At 39.6% G+C, this 12381-nt stretch overlaps 1 pseudogene; it reads right to left on the bottom strand.

Moving 5' to 3' along the window:
* Positions 1-11665: 11665 nt before the first annotated feature.
* On the bottom strand, positions 11666-12103 carry LOC143596517 (RING-H2 finger protein ATL43-like; annotated as a pseudogene).
* Positions 12104-12381: the final 278 nt, after the last annotated feature.

The following is a 12381-nucleotide window of genomic DNA, read 5'->3' as shown; positions in this document are numbered from 1 at the left end:
AGTTTTTATCTACAAATTTTAAATAATTATTGTTTAAACTATTAAACAAATGGCTAAAAATCATATAAGACATCTTTATAAGTCTCAAAATTAGGTTGTTAATCATTCATTTGTGACTCTGGGAGTCTAGGTAGGTAATTCAGGTTTTCTAAAAACTATTTATGATCAGTATAGTCAATTGAGGTCATTTGAGACAAGGAAGACTATTAGGCTATGCGTAGTGGGCGCCGATTTGGGTGACATTGGGCGCGAACACCGCCCCCCCTCCGGCGATTTGGGGCGGGGGCGAGGTGTTTTCATCGCCTGGAAGAAGAAAATAATAATATTATTATATTATATGTTGTGTGTTTATATATATGTATATGTATATGTATATATGTTGTGTGTGTGTATATATGTTGTGTGTGTGATATATATATATGTATATGTATATATGTTGTGTGGTGATATATGTATATGTATATGTATATATGTTGTGTGTGATATATATATATATATATGTATGTGTATATATGTTGTGTGTGTATATTATGTATATGCAAAATGAATCCTAGAAACAACTCGAACCAACCGAACCACCCATTCCCTCCTTTCGGTCAACACCATGGTTCGCAAAACCAACCGAACGTGAACTTACAATGGAACCTAATGAACCTAAACCAACCGAGCTATCCGTTTCAATTTCCTGACCCGAACCTAAACATGTACGCCAACCGAGCTATGTGTTTTTTTTATATTTTTAGTTATGTATTTTTTTGTATTTCTTTTTAATTTTAATGTATTTTTATTTAATTGTTTGAAGAAATTGGTTTTTATTTGATTAGTTTAATTATAAAAAGAAAATAATAAAAAAAGATACTATGGGCCCAACTTGTAGCCCCTACACCATTACACCCCAAAAACAAATTTGCCCCTTTTGCTGACTAGGCGCCACGTGTCACAATTCGTGTAACATCCTAAAATTTTCGTATTTAATAAAAGAAACTCGCGTTTAGTTAAAAAAAAACCCTAATTTCCTTTCATCCTAATCTCTACACACTCCAACACACACACCACCTTACATACGGCCGTGAGAGTGAAACGGGGTTCGAGTCCAAAAATCAAGCCAACCGTTATTAGATCTTCAATATACGAGCTAGATACGAGATAACCAAGCAAACCGAACACATAAAGTTAGTCGTGCACAACTCAAGAAAGGGATTACGATTAACGGTGAACGTAACCGCATTTAGGTGATTTTCTAGCCTCTTTCCTTGTTATGTTTTCGGGGCTGTGTGCATACTCGATGTGGTTAGTTAATACACTTACCTTAAGTGGTAAGTGTATGCCTATTTATGATATATGTGTATGCTATAAAATAATGCTTGACAGTACATGAATGATCTTCGGATATTACATGTACTTTCAAGAGACAGTTAGATGATATGGTTGTTTATATATATGTTGTATATATGAAGTATGTACGTTATAGAATATAAGTATGAAAGAAAGTATGTAAAATATACACATGAGAAGAAAAGCACGATATGAAGGAATTGACGGTAAAGGGTGGCAGACCCTAATAATATCTGTGAAAAAGGGTGGCAGACCCTAATAATATATGTGAAGAAGGGTGGCAGACCCTAATAATATCTGTGAGGTTATGGGGCGAAAGGCTCTTTAAGGGTGGCAGACCCTAATAATATCTGTGAGGTTATAGGGCGAAAGGCTCTTTAAGGGTGGCAGACCCTAATAATATCTGTGAGGTTATAAGGCGAAAGGCTCTTTAAAGTGTAAAGTATGTATGTAAAGAAAGATAAAGTATGAGGTATGAAATAAAGTAAAGAAGGACAAGTATGTAATATAAGAATGTATTGTAAATTGATTGTATTAACTAGAACTCACTCAGCGTAGCTGACTTTTAGTATGCACGCAGGTGAGTAGAATGAGGCAGTTAGCTTGAGGAGGACGCATGGCATGGTTGGATGAAGCTGGCGTCTGAGGATTTTGTTATGATGTTTTATCAATATATTTTAAGTTATGATTTTAAAAAGACAAATTATGGATGATTGTAACGAATGGATGACTATTTTATTATTCCGCGAGATGTTTTTAGTTAACTCTGATTTTAGGACTGCGTTTATGAGTAAATCAAACGTCCAAAGTAGGGCACCGGTAACGGGGCCTTACAAGTTGGTATCAGAGCAAAGTTCGAGAGATTTAAGCATCCTACATGCTTAGACTCGAACAGAGAATGGGATTTTAAGCAAGAAAATAAAGAAGGTGCCAGTTCAAGAATGCTATGTGTCACTCAAGCAAGCTCAGTAAAGGTAAGAGGTGTGATTAAATGATGTATGTTAAATAATAAAGGAAGGATATGTGAACGATAGGGATAAGATTAATTGATTGTTTTGATTGACTAACTGTTTAAAGTAGAACCAGCACAATAGACTCATAAGGGGAAGTGTATAGGACACGGAAAGTAACGTGATTAGCTAATCACAGCTGGCTACTGTTATTACATGTTAGCCTTACTATCCTTGTACTAAACAGTTCCTTGAGTGATGACGTTTGTGTTTTCCTTTTTTAGAATATGATGGCTGGAACGAGAGGAAATGTAGGAGCGGGCGATCGCACTGGACGACGTGGCAGGCCTCTTCGTGCCCAGCAACCTTCGGTTGAGACAGCTTCCAATACCGGAGATGAAGGGAGTGCAGCTGGAGGAGGTCCGGTCAACAACGAAGGGGTTCAGCTGGATCCCGCAATTCAGGCAGCTATTGTTTAAGATGTAGCCACTGCTGTGAAGAATATTACTCCGGGAGGGTCTGCTGGAAGCCGTGAAAGCTGGAGGGGCACGTGGTGATGGTGAGAGAAATGAGGAAGAAGAGAGGGAGGCCTCGAGTGGAGTTAGGTCTGTGAAAGCCGGTGACAGGAAGAGAGCCCGAGGTGGGTGTAACTATAAGTCCTTCAAGGGATGTGACCCGCCGAAGCTGACTGGATTGGGAGACGCAATCGCTACCCTTTAATGGATAACTGTCATGGATAAAATTATCCGCATTAGCGAGTGTCGTCCCGATCAAGCTGTCGGTTATGCCACTCAATCGTTTGAAGAGGAGGCGATGTATTGGTGGGAAAGTGTGGAGCAGAGGAAGACTTGAGAGGAGATTAAGGCCATGAAATGGGAGGGTCTGAAGGAAATGGTTATGAAGAAATTCTGTAATGACGCCGAGGTTGAGAGGGCGGAGATGAAGTTCCTGAACTTGAAAGCTTGGACGATGACACATCGTGAGTACACCACTGAGTTCAACCGAATGTCTAGGTTGGTGCCCGATATGGTCAACACTGAGGCTAAAAGAATCAAGTTCTATGTGAGGGGATTGCCACATAAAGTCCGCATGTTAGTCAGGACGAGTAAACCTGCTACATTCGATTCTGCGGTCGAACTCGCATAAATGGTTTATGCAGACCTGGCTGCGGACGATGTAGTGGTGGTGGAAGAGAAGAATGAGAAGAAATGGGTTGTTCCTACTAAACGACCTGGTACTCAGTTGTGGAACTCCAAGGATAAGAAACCGAAGGTGTGGGAAAAGAAGTCATGTAAGACTTGTGGTAAGATGCACGGTGGCGAGTGCAAGTGGGGTACCGGTTCTGATGTGTGCCATAAGTGTGGGAAGACTCATGGTGGGGAGTGTAGGCTAGGATTAAACGCCTGTTACAAATGTGGGAAGGTGGGACATTACGCTCATGAATGCAACGCCGAACCCACATGTTACAAGTGCGGGAAGAAGGGTCATATGGCCAGAGGATGTACTGAAGCGGGTAGCGGTGGAAAGAAAGATGCTGAGCCGTCAAGGCCGAAGACCAGAGCCTACATGCTGACTCAAGAGCAAGCCAAGCAGATTCCCGATGTCGTCACAAGTACGTTTCTAGTAAATGGTATTTCCGCTTCTGTATTGTTTGATTCGGGCGCGAACAAAAGTTTCGTAGCCACGCCCTTTAGTAAATTAGCTAAAATGAACTGTTGCCGAGTGTCAGAAACTTTTATAGTAGAAACCGCTAGTGACGCTTCGGTTAAGGTAATGAAAATGGTTAAGGACTGTAAGATAGAGTTAAAGGGACACGAGTTCCCCGTTACGTTGTACGTATGACCTTAGGAGGGTTCGATGTGGTTTTGGGAATGGATTGGTTGTCTGAGTACGAAGCTCAGATAGTGTTTAAGAGTAGGATGATAAGGTTGAAGTCCTTGGATGGTAGTGCGGTGACGGTTTATGGTGATAAGGAAAGTTATGGGCTTAATGTCATTTCGATGATAAAAGCTGAGGGTTTGTTAAGGCGAGGGTGTGGTGCCTACCTGGCGTATGTTGTCAACGCTACGGTCGAGACGAAAGAAATGAAAGATGTTCCTATCATGTGCAACTACCCAGAAGTATTCCCAGAGGATCTTCCAGGGTTGCCACCGGAGTGAGAGATAGAATTCCAGATAGATTTAGTACCAGGAGCCCAACCTGTCGCAAAAGCGCCTTACCGTCTAGCGCCATCCGAGATGAAAGAACTGATGTCCCAACTGCAAGAGCTCCACGATAAAGGTTTTATTAGACCAAGTGTTTCCTCATGGGGTGCGCCAGTGTTGTTCGTGAAGAAGAAGGATGGAAGTATGAGAATGTGCATAGACTATCGTGAGTTGAATAAACTTACGGTGAAAAATAGGTATCCTTTACCAAGGATTGATGATCTGTTCGACCAACTGCAAGGTTCAAGTTGGTTCTCCCAGATAGATCTCAGATCAGGCTATCATCAGCTGAAGGTGAAAGAGGCAGACATCCCTAAGACCGCATTTCGGACGCGGTATGGACACTACGAGTTCCTCGTAATGTCGTTCGGTCTAACGAATGCTCCCGCAACATTTATGGACATGATGAATAGGGTGTGTCGGCCAATGTTGGATAAGTCAGTTATCGTCTTCATCGATGATATACTGATTTATTCAAAGAACGAGACTGATCATGCTGAGCATTTAAGAGAGGTATTAGAGACTCTAAAGAAAGAGAAGTTGCATGCTAAGTTTTCGAAATGCGCGTTCTGGTTGCGGGAAGTGCAATTCCTAGGTCACGTGATTAATCCAGAAGGGATTATGGTGGATCCATCTAAGATTGAAGCGATAACGAATTGGAAGACTCCGCATAATCTGACTGATATACGAAGCTTCCTAGGGTTAGCTGGCTACTATAGGAGATTCATCGAAGGTTTCTCCAAGATAGCAGCACCGTTGACCGGTATGACCCGAAAGTCAATAGTATTCAGTTGAGGTAAGTTTCAAGAAGAAGCTTTTCAGGAGTTAAAGAAGAGACTCACGCAAGCTCCAATCCTTGCTTTACCCGATGGTGACGAGGATTTGGTTGTTTGTACTGATGCTTCGCATCGTGGGTTAGGTTGCATGTTGATGCAACGAGGAAAGGTGATAGCGTACGCGTCTAGGCAGTTGAAAGTCCATGAGAGTACCTATCCGACGCATGATTTAGAGCTAGCAGCAGTAGTGCATGCTTTAAAGATATTGAGGCATTATCTGTATGGTACTAAGTGTACCATATACACGGATCATAAGAGTTTAAAGTACTTCTTCGAGCAGAAAGAATTGAACATGAGGCAGAGAAAGTGGTTAGAATTGATAAAAGATTACGACTGCGACATTAAGTACTACCCTGGTAAAGCTAATGTGGTCGCCGACGCGCTAAGCCGTAAGAACGAGGAAGTCCTTGCAACAGTGAAGTCATACCAGCTGGTTATGAACTCAAGTATTTTTGAAGAGATTGTCAAGGTACAGTCAGAGGTGCTAGTAGATGAAGTGTTAGTTAAGAAAGAAATGATCATGGCCAGCAAGATGAGTTTATGGAAAACACTCATGGTGTTAAGACTAGATTTGACCGTATGTGGATTCCACGCCATGGAGATCTCAGAGGTCGAATCTTAGATGAAGCTCATAAGTCAAGATATTCGATTCATCCAGGAGCTACAAAGATGTAGCAAGATTTGAAAAGGGATTACTGGTGGCCAGGAATGAAAAACGATGTGGTGGATTATGTTAGTAAGTGCTTGACCTGTTTGCAAGTCAAGGCCGAGCATCAGAAGCCTTATGGAAGATGCAACCTTTGGAGATACCGGAATGGAAATGGGAGCACATCACCATGGATTTCATAACTAAGATACCTCGTACAGCTAAGCATCATGATACCATTTGGGTGATAGTGAACCGTTTGACCAAAAGTGCTCACTTTCTGCCTATACGAAAGGCCATCTCGTTAGAAACGTTAGCAAGTTTGTTCATCAAAGAGGTTGTATCTAAGCATGGAGTACCCCTGTCGATCGTGTCCGATAGAGATACTCGATTCACTTCGAGGTTCAGGAAGAAATTCCATGAAGCTTTAGGAACGAGGTTGAACATCAGTACGGCGTATCATTCTCAAACAGATGGACAGTCATAAAGGACGATCCAAACCCTTGAGGATATGCTACGTGCTTGTGTTTTAGACTTTGGAGGAAGTTGGGATGATCATCTGCACCTAGCGGAGTTCTCCTACAACAACAACTACCATTCAAGTATTGGTATGCCACCGTCTGATATGCTTTACGGGAGACGATGTAGAACCCCGGTATGTTGGGGAGAAATTGGTCAGAAGGAGATGGGAAGCCTAGAGGTTGTGCAAGAAACCTCATCAAAGTTTGATCAGATCAAAATAAGAATGAAAGCTGCTCAAGACAGACAGAAGTCGTATGCTGATAAGCGGCGGCGACCAATTGAGTTTAACGTTGGAAAGGGATTATCCGTTTTAGGAAAAGAGGAAAGTTGAGTCCAAGGTACATTGGACGTTTAAGATTTTAGATCGTGTGGGTGAAGTAGCTTATAAGCTGGATCTACCCGATGAGTTAGAAGGAATTCATTCAACCTTCCATGTTTCTCAGATGAGGAAGTGTCTAGCTGATGGACACGTCCCACGTGCCATTAATGGACATCGAGGTTGAGGAACAGCTGAACTACATCAAACAACCGATAGAGATTGTTGATCGCAAGGAGAAGCAGCTTCGTCACAAGGTTATACCTTTGGTGAAAGTGATATGGAAACATCGCAAGGGATCGGATGCTACTTGGGAAGCGGAGGATGAGATGCGCAAGTTCTACCTTTGACTGTTTATGTAATAGTTATGTTTCGGGGACGAAACCTCTTTAAGGAGGGAAGACTTGTAACATCCTAAAATTTTCGTATTTAATAAAAGAAAGTCGCGTTTAGTTAAAAAAAACCTCATTCCTTTCATCCTAATCTCTACACACTCCAAACACACACACCACCTTACATACGGCCGTGAGAGTGAAACGGGGTTCGGGTCCAAAAATCAAGCCAACCGTTATTAGATCTTTAATATACGAGCTAGATACGAGATAACGAAGCAAACCGAACACATAAAGTTAGTCGTGCACAACTCAAGAAAGGGATTACGATTAACGATGAATGTAACCGCATTCAGGTGAGTTCTAGCCCCTTTCCTTGTTATGTTTTCGGGGCTGTGTGCATACTCGATGTGGTTAGTTAATACACTTACCTTAAGTGGTAAGTGTATGCCTATTTATGATATATGTGTATGCTATAGAATAATGCTTGACGGTACATGAACGATCTTCGGATATTGCATGTACTTTCAAGAGACAGTTAGATGATATGGTTGTTTATATATATGTTGTATATATGAAGTATGTACGTTATAGAATATAAGTATGAAAGAAAGTATGTAAGATATACATATGAGAAGAAATGTACGATATGAAGGAATTGACGGTAAAGGGTGGCAGACCCTAATAATATCTGTGAAGAAGGGTGGTAGACTCTAATAATATCTGTGAAGAAGGGTGGCAGACCCTAATAATATCTGTGAGGTTATAAGGCGAAAGGCTCTTTAAAGTGTAAAGTATGTATGTAAAGAAAGATAAAGTATGAGGTATGAATGGAAAGTAAAGAAGGACCAGTATGTAATATAAGAATGTATTGTAAATTGATTGTATTAACTAGAACTCACTTAGCGTAGCTGACTTTTAGTATGTACGCAGGTGAGTAGAATGAGGCAGTTAGCTTGAGGAGGACGCATGGCATGGTTGGATGAAGCTGGCATCTGAGGATTTTTTTATGATGTTTTATCAATATATTTTACGTTATGATTTTAAAAAGATAAATTATGGATGATTGTAACGAATGGATGACTATTTTATTATCCGCGAGATGTTTTTAGCTAACTCTGATTTTAGAACTGCGTTTATGAGTAAATCAAACGTCCAAAGTAGGGCACCGGTAACGGGGCCTTACAATTCGCCCCCATTTGTAGCCCCTCCACTACACATAGCCTTAGCATCAAGAGTAACAATGTCAACGACTAGCATTTGATTTGAGAATGCGACTTAGAAGACACATGCCATCTATCAAACTCAATGACAATACAACCACTTCATATTCCATCACTTAGGAGCTAGGTACCACGCTAGTTACAAAAGAAGATAAAATTGATGGACAGGATAAGGTGGGTGCGGATTGTAAATTTGTCGTATAAGACTTGTACTCTTGTTGGACCTCCATGGAGATGTTACATTCTATGATGTTGCATACTTCAATCATTTTGGTTTGAGTGGATCAATGGTAGGACAATTCGAGTTGTGGTTTATGGTATGGTACGTGTAAGTATTTAAAGGTTTAGGGTATGTTTGGCAAAACTAGCTGGTGGCTGTTAGCTGAAAGCTGGAAGCTGAAGGCTGAAAGCTGGTAGCTGAAGGCTATAGCTTTTTAAATATCTTTAGGTGTTTTGGCACAGTAGCAAAAGATTTTAATAAAACTAGTTGGGTCCCCACGTGGTGCGGCGAAATGAGCGCACAACCTAACATCAACCGCATAATTAGTGTTGGTACATAATTCACTGATGACAATGCTTACATAACCCGAATGTAGACGTGTAATTCATGGAAAGGTTGTAAACGTGTAACCGATGTCGAAAATCAAGAAACAAAGCTGAAATATACAGTAATTTCAAATAGATAATTTTTTATACCAACCTATATTGATCTGAATCTCATTCTGAATAAGCATTGTTCTAATCTGAAACATGTTCTGACCTGACACCTTTCGACTCAATAGTGTACCGACACGAACCGAACTAATTTCACCCTTTTTGTGTCGACTCGTTCTGACCCTAATTTGGTCTTACACATGACTCGAGCTCACCTGACTCGACCTGTTACCGAACCTAACAGATAATCACGTAGTATGTTAATTTTTTAAAGAAGTATAAAAAGGTCATACTCAAATTAAAGTGAATAAAATGCTCTTTTTTATAATTTAATTTGTTTAAAAATTATTAACATGTGAAAAAGTTACGGCCTCTAAAAAAGTCACGGGGGTAGTTAGTTTTTGAATAAAGGTTACATCTGTAACTATTATATAAATTAACAAAAGTTGATAGAAATTCAAGTACTAAATTTGTAAATTCAAATGTAAAAACTTGTAGCTAGCTTTTTCTCAAATGCTAGTAATAGTAGTTCTACCAAACTAAAAGCTTGAAGCTACCTTAACAAAAAATGTGTAACTAGTAATAGTAACGTTCAAATATGGAGTTTTTTCTACCAAACTAAAAGCTTGAAACTACCTTAACTAAACAAAGCTTTTTCTTAAAAGCTTGAAGCTTGAAACTCTTAAAAGCTCCACTGTGTTCCAGAGTCTCATTTAACGAGGGAGGGGAGGGGAAGGAAATTAGGAGAGGAAAGAAATGAGACGAAAACTTTTTTTTGTTCCCGAGTTTAATAAGAAGGAAAGGAAAATCAAGAAATTTACATATGTCATGTGTTCCCGAGTTGAAAGGAAAAGAAAAGAAAGTTATAGTTTTACTATTATACCCTTTAAGTAAAACTAAAATTAAATTAGTTTTGAGGGTAATTTAGTAATTAATAAGATTTTTTCTTCTAATCTCTCCAATTTGGGAGGATGATATTATATTCAAATTTTATAGCCTTTTCCCTCATTTCCCCTCCCCTCACTTTCTTAAAAAATCTCTTGAACATTATTTTTTCTTATTTTTCTCTCTTTTCCTTCTCATCCCCTATTAAATGAGACTCGGGAACGCAGTGTAAAGCCTCCTTGCCAAACATACCCTTAAGTTATTAATCCTAATTAAATATAATCTTTGAAATTCATTTGTTTGCTATTTCACAACATGTGAGGGTATGGCTTAGATTACGAGACATACATAAGTGTGTGATACCTGAGTGATTCTAGTGACATGTTTTGATAATTATTTAATTCATGAGATATCAGTAATTTTTTATATATGACACCACCTTAAAACCTTGCTCTACATAAAGGGATGTTGATATGATAAATATATTGTTCAATTGAAAGCGTTCTCTAATCTATATATATTGTATTATATAATTTAATTTCTAGTTATTCATCATGTTATGTGCTCATAAAAATCATATGTTCTTCGCTAAGTGGCAATTTAGTTTTTTTGGAGATATTCTGAGTTTGCTAGATCGAACATTGGCACCGCTTATATCTTATTAGAAAAGATCTTGACACAATGGTAAAGTCTAGAGACTCTTCATCGGTTAAACTTGGCTTGTTTTTATGTTGATACAAAAGTTGGATTTTCATAAATCACAAATTGGATGATGATTATATATACTATTATGAATCACAAATGTTTTTAAGTTTTGAATTCTATAGCTTGTGTCATGTAACCAAACCAATAGTCTCATATGTTGTTTCTCTGAAGTTCAATGAAAATGTGAGCTGGATTTTTGAATATATCTCTATAAATTAATAGCTCAAAAAATGTGAGCTGGATTTTTTGTGATCGAGTCATAACATTACAACTTGTTTTCATTCGAATTTCCTTGAGATCGTTTTATATTTCTTTTTAATCATGAAGTATAAAAGATTTTGTTTTTTCCTATTTTAGAACTTCAGTGCAAAAAATCCACATCAAAACTCTTAACTCTTTCTCGTATCCTACCTTCACGATTGACCCTATCATTTCAACAACCTGAAAATGTATGTTCTATGATACAACTACATTCATTCCTTCACTTCCAACACTTGTTAAACGTACTAAACAAGAAATTGCATTGTACTAAAATTTTATTTCAATATACGTCGCTGCCAGTGCTACTTCATGTGTCCCCAAACCAATCAAAGACTTCACGGGCAATGGTGAGAGAGTGATGTTAGTAGTTGCATTATATATGTAAAACCCAAAACACTAGTTAATTGTACCTGGTTAGAATTATTACTCGTGGTCCCTGTTCTATTCCACTTCCCTATCAACAAACACACAGGTATGAAAAGGGGTAAAGCAGCTTACACAAGTAAAAACATTTATTAAATTAAATTAAATTTCGCTATCGTAACGTAATGTGCATCATCAACTCCCTTTTTCCTCAAAATAAATGTAAATCACAACTATAAAAATGGTACGGATGTCTAGTGCAAAAATATTTAATGTTTTGTCCTAATAATAAATTGGAGCCAGGTGGGTGTGTCTATAATCATCTATACATTGGAAGAAGATGAGTTACGTCCGGACCTAGGTTCGGTTACCCGAGCCAACAACCTGGAGACGACCCCAGACTCACCATTACTACCGAACCTACTCAAGCCTGTCATCTCTGCCACCAACAATTAATCCCTTCATGCAAAACTGACGGCCTAGATCTTTTCAATCTACGGACGTCACTTAGTATCATCTCTGATCGCAAATACAACAGATCCGACGGCTGTACGTCGCTCCATCTCTCCCTCCCCACTACGATCCTGTGCTCGTAACGACGTCGCTCCAGTAATAACCCGTCCTTCCGGTCAACGTCACCCACCACCGCCCCCGGTACCGGCAATTCGGCAAAGTGGACCCGTCGAATGGGCGTCAAGCCACGTGTCACACACTCGACGTGGGACGCGTGTTTACATTTAGGTTCGCTCGGGTCGAATACGGATAAACAAACCGCACACTCAAGACCGTCTTTTTGTCCACTTAATGACCCGAACCGAAAAACCGGGAGCGACTCGATTATAGTGCGGTCGATACCCGAATTGTCCGGTCGATGGCACGCACCGACACGGGCGGGTAGCGGTTACGACAGTGTTTGGCGTATAAGGAATGTGATGGAAAATAGGACTCCGACGATGATAGTAATACTTGGTTTAAGCGCAGGTAGTGATGTTGAGGTGGTTGTGGTTATTAGGAATATGATAAATGGGTGCCACCGGGGTTTGTAGCCCATACCGAGACTAGTGTGTATTCTTACAGGGGAGGAGAGTATATGAAAGGCGACAATGGAAGTGTGTGTAAAATATATAATTTGCAAAAAGACAAGAGATG

The sequence above is a fragment of the Bidens hawaiensis genome, unplaced genomic scaffold (assembly GCF_021521415.1).
Source record: "Bidens hawaiensis isolate Kalapana, Puna unplaced genomic scaffold, B.hawaiensis_p1.1 tig00046665_1, whole genome shotgun sequence".
Taxonomy (NCBI): Eukaryota; Viridiplantae; Streptophyta; class Magnoliopsida; order Asterales; family Asteraceae; genus Bidens; species Bidens hawaiensis.
Note: the sequence above shows the minus strand (reverse complement) of the source record. Positions and strands in the feature narration are given on the sequence as shown.